This window comes from Adiantum capillus-veneris, chromosome 29 (genome assembly GCF_014529385.1).
Source record: "Adiantum capillus-veneris isolate H3 chromosome 29, ASM1452938v2, whole genome shotgun sequence".
NCBI classification, from domain to species: Eukaryota; Viridiplantae; Streptophyta; class Polypodiopsida; order Polypodiales; family Pteridaceae; genus Adiantum; species Adiantum capillus-veneris.
In genome coordinates, this window is record NC_140959.1 from 92,925,309 (window position 1) to 92,930,206 (window position 4,898).

Here is a 4,898-nt window from a genome sequence, read left to right on the forward strand (position 1 = left end):
GCTTATAGAGTTGATTCCCAATTAACTGAAAGTCACGTGCTTCCAGCTCTATAGCTTTTTCTCGTGCTCTTGTAATGTTCTCAGCGAATGTTCTGGTCGTTAAGAAGTCAATGACATATTGACTCCATTCAGGTGCTATGTTCACCTGAAACAAAGTTGCGTGATCCACTGGTCGTTTGGCACTACATACTGTATAATTGGTAACATAAGAATGTGTATCCGCATACATAGTTGGCCAATAAACCCCTAACTGTTTCAGTCTCTGGTGTGTTTTCACTGTTGAACAGTGAAAAGCACATCCCTGGACATGTGCCTCTTCAAGGTAGCACTCGAATTCTTCCGGATTTATACATAATCGTAGGATTAGGTTAGATTCAAGATGATACAGCCGTCCTGCTATCAACTGGAAGTTCTTTGTTTGTCGAATTGTTTGTTGTTTGGATTTGCACTCTGTATTATCAAACTCATGTCCGAAGGAGAGAATGCTAACTATTTCCTGAGACCATTTGGGTACCATTTCAATGTTGAAAAGATAAGCATCTGGTATGTCATCATCTACCCCTTCTGCAGGTGGGTTTTACCCTTTTTGACCACCACTGTGAAGTCAAATTCTAGCAATATAATAAACCAACGCACGATTCTCCCTGTATTGCAAGGTTTATTTACTAGGTACAAAAGAGCTTGATGATCTGTAAAGAACACAAATTTGTTTGCAAGTAGATAATGCCGAAATTTCTTTACAGCATAAATCATTCCTAATCCTTCCCTCTTGGTGGTTGTGTAGTTCTTTTCTGCACTGTTTAACTGTCGGCTCGCATAGCAAACCGGAAAATCCATTGTTCCGTCTCTAGGTTGAGCTAGAATACTTCCAATGGCATATGCTGAGGCATCAATGTGCACATGGAATATCTTTTTCCAATCTGGTGCCTTTAGTACAGGTGCTGATATAAGATTTTCCTTCAGCTTTTGGAATGAGGTCTCACACTCCTCAGTCCACTCGTAATTGACTAGCAACCGATACAGAGGTTGTGCGATAACCGCATACATGTATATGAATCTTCGATAATATCCGCAGTGCCCCATGAAGGATTGTACTTGTTTTGCATTAGTAGGCCTGGGCAGGTCTACAATGACTTTGACTTTGTCTAGGTCTGTGGTTATGCCGTTTCGTGAGACAATGTGTCTTAAGATTCGTCCTTGCTTAACCATAAATACACACTTTTCCGGGTTTAGACAGATTCGATATGTTCTGCACTTTTCAAAGACTTTTTGCAAATGGTCAATATGTTCCTCTCGCAGAAGAGAGTGTACACACAGGTCATCCATGTAAATTTCTAAGAATATTCTTAGGTATTCCTTGAAAGCATGAGTCATTAACCTCTGGAAAGTGGCTGGTGCATTTGTTAAGCCAAATGGCATAACTCGATATGCATAAATCCCCCATTCTATGGCAAACGCTGTTTTGTGTTGATCCTCCCTTGCTATTGCCAGTTGGTTGTATCCTGAAAACCCATCTAGAAAGGAATAAGCCCGTTTCCCGGCCACTCGCTCCAGCACATGTTCTGTGATTGGCAAGGGATAATTAACCCTTATGGTTGCTGCATTCACCTTCTTGAGGTTTACACACACCCGCAGTTTTCCATTCTTTTTGGGAACTACCACAATTGGTGACACCCAATCTGTATGTTCAATCTCATAGATGAATTCCGCTTCCATTAGTTTATCAATCTCTTTCTTGATTTGTTGCAAATGTGTCATTATATGTATAAGGACGTTGTTTGCTAGGTTTTGCATCCGATTTCAAAGGAATTGTATGTTGGCATATCAATGGATCAACTCCTTTGAGGTATTTGTAGGACCAAGGGAACACATCTTTATACTTCTTGAGAAGTTGTGTTAGCTGCACTTTCTCCTCAGGCTCTAAATCGTTAGCTATATAGACCAGCTAAGGCTTTTCACCTGGTTCTGCGAGGTCTATCTTTTTTGCATTTTCAGGCCCATCGTAAGATTCTTGGTTGGTTCTCTCCCTGATTGGTGGTGTCATAATGATTTTTCTATCTTGGATAGTAAATTTCCGATAGTGTGCTGGTACGTTCATGTTGCCTTTTTCTGACTCCTTTTTTCCATCACTATCTTCTTCAGTAGTCCATATCTCTCTCAAAGACCATTTCAGTTCTTGATATTTCTGTTTACGCTCCAGTTTGGTCCACTCTTGGTCTTTTGTTGTTTCTTTTTTTGATTTTTTTGATTTTTGTTTCGGTTTTAGCTTTTCTTACCTGTTTTATTTCTCCTCGCGTTCTTTCTTTTCGATTTTTTGAGAATTTTCCTGATATTTGATCTTTTACACAATCCTTTGCTTTTACAAGCATCAAATAGTGAGTTTTACCTTTTATCCTGGGCATCAGGTTCTCTCTCACTTTGTTTCCTGCTCTTTTCCTCTTATAGCGTTCTTGGCGTCTAGGGTGTTGATTAGCAAAATCATAAAACTTGATATTCTTGGCTTTATTTCCACGCTCACTTGAGGTGTCTGAACACTCATTATCTGCATCATCATTTACTTCTAAATGTTCAGAGGAGTTGTAAAACTCTTCTTGTTCTGGAGGTTCTACCATCTCTTTTTCCGGTACAATGCTTACCATGTAATAGGGTAGCACATCATAGCCATCCTTATCGCAAAATTTTGTTGTTGGACTGTCACTAATGGTACAGACATCCAATGTTGCCAGTATGTGTTCCCATTCTAGAGGTTCCAAGGCATCTTCAGGGAAAGGTTCTTGAATATACTGTTTGTCCTCAATTGCTCTTTCTAAGACGCATTCCTCTTTTATTAAACTTCCACAATGTGAAGCTCCGCACATCTATAGCTCTTTTGGTTGCCCTAACCATGCTGGTAGTTCCGATCCTGCTACTGTAGCCGAATCAAACTCTTCTACTGGTGTTTGGTTTACATCTTCGTAACTATGGTCTTTCAGGTGTATTTTACTTGTCGTCTCGCCATGTCTGAGGTATATGTGGTCATAACCCCAATCTTGGACCATCTTCAGTTGTCGCATGAATGGTCATCCTAAGATTATCTCATAATTGTTCTTTTTGTCAAAATCGACTATTGCAAATGTATGCTCATACTCGATTCCGCACGAAGTGACAATTACTTTTTCTAAGACTCCTAGAGTCTTCTCCATGAACCCATCTGCCAACTGCAGCTTCATTCTGGTAGCCCTCAAAGCTGGTTTTCCCCATTTTCTCCAGATTTCCTTGGTGGCGATAGGAACTCCCGCTCCACTGTCAAGAATAGATGTTAACCCTCACGGCACACGGACACCCTATGATCTATAAACGTTGTATTATTTAGAGTCAGGTACCGGGCTTGTCGGTCCAATAGGGAAAGGTAGAGTGATCGCCGATGAGAGGCGCACTTTAACTTGGACATTCAAGGGATTAGTTGGTTAAGCATGGGCGTCCAAGTGTGAATGGGGTGAGCTCCTATAAAAGCCAACTAAACCTAATTTTTACTCATTCTCTCATTTGTGCAATTGAAGAGTGCTCTTGCTCCATCTCCATCTTCTTCTTCTTCACCTCCTTGTGTGTGTGTGAGAGAGAGAGAGAGAGAGAGAGAGAGAGAGGGAGAGTGTGTGTGCGATCGAGCATTACGAAGGCACGACGGCGGCGAAGCGGTTGAGCGCGGCACGACTGCAGCTTCTTCTTCATCGCGGCGAGGAATCCACCACGAAGGCGAGCGTAGAGCGGTGAGTGACACACCCTTTGTTTTCTTGAGCTTGCTAGTTTAGGCTTGTTGTGTGCTTGGAGCCGTTTGTGGCTCACATACGGTGTATTGGCAAGTCCCTTGCTTCGACAGTGCGGCAAGGAGCGCACATTTTTGGCGCCGTTGCCGGGGATATGCCCTACACTAAGCTCGGTTAGCACTTTACGCTTCCTTGTGGTGCAATTTCTATCATAGGAAAGGCAGGGAAGGAGTGTGTGGAAGGTTTCTGTTTTTTGCATTTTCTACAATTGTTGTCAAGTTTCAATTTCTGCTATTGTCTGCGTTTTTTCAATTTCTGCAATTTCAAGTTCGGCGTTTTCAATTTCTGCAATTTTCTGCATTTCTGTCAATTTTCTGTAATTTCTGCGTTTTTTTTTGCATTTTCTACAATTTCTGCGTTTTTTGCATTTTCTGCAATTTCTGCATTTCTGCGTTTTTCAATTTCTGTATTTTCTGCATCAGCCAAAAAAAAAAAAAAAAGGAAAAAAATCCGGAATATTTTTCGAAAATAAAAAACGCGACTCTTAAAACGGACGGGTTGGTTTGTATAAAAGATAGATCGGGATCGGGATCATTTTCCCAAGCCCAAGCCCAGGCCCAGGCCCCAGGCCTCAGTCTTATGATATATACTAGACTCACTCTTATATATATACCCTACTCCCTCAAGAGAGAATGAGAGCATGTGGGACAAGTCCTCCACTCTCCTCCTTTCTCTTCCCACTTGCACCCTTAGACTTTTTAGTTTGGGCCTAGTTCCCTACTGGAAATTGACAGTTTTAGGGATTCCGAGGGCATAGAGTGACCAAACGGAGGGCTGTAAAGCACGGCACGACCCTCTGACCGATACGCTCGTTTTGAGCTATCACACGGCCCATTCCACGACACGCTCTAAAAAATCTAGCAAAAAAACAAACAAAAAACACGCTAAAAACTAGTCACAAGGCCTCCTAGAGCAACTTTTTGACACCTTAGGGTATCAAAAGCACATGCACTTACGCTCTGGGCGGGTGCTAGAACACGAGCATATTGAGGGTGCCTCTGTTCATACGGACACCCATTACCCATCCACGATAAGCTCTAGACCCTCAGCGGGGACACAAGGTAGCACCACCCAAGACCCTAAAATAGCCGCTAG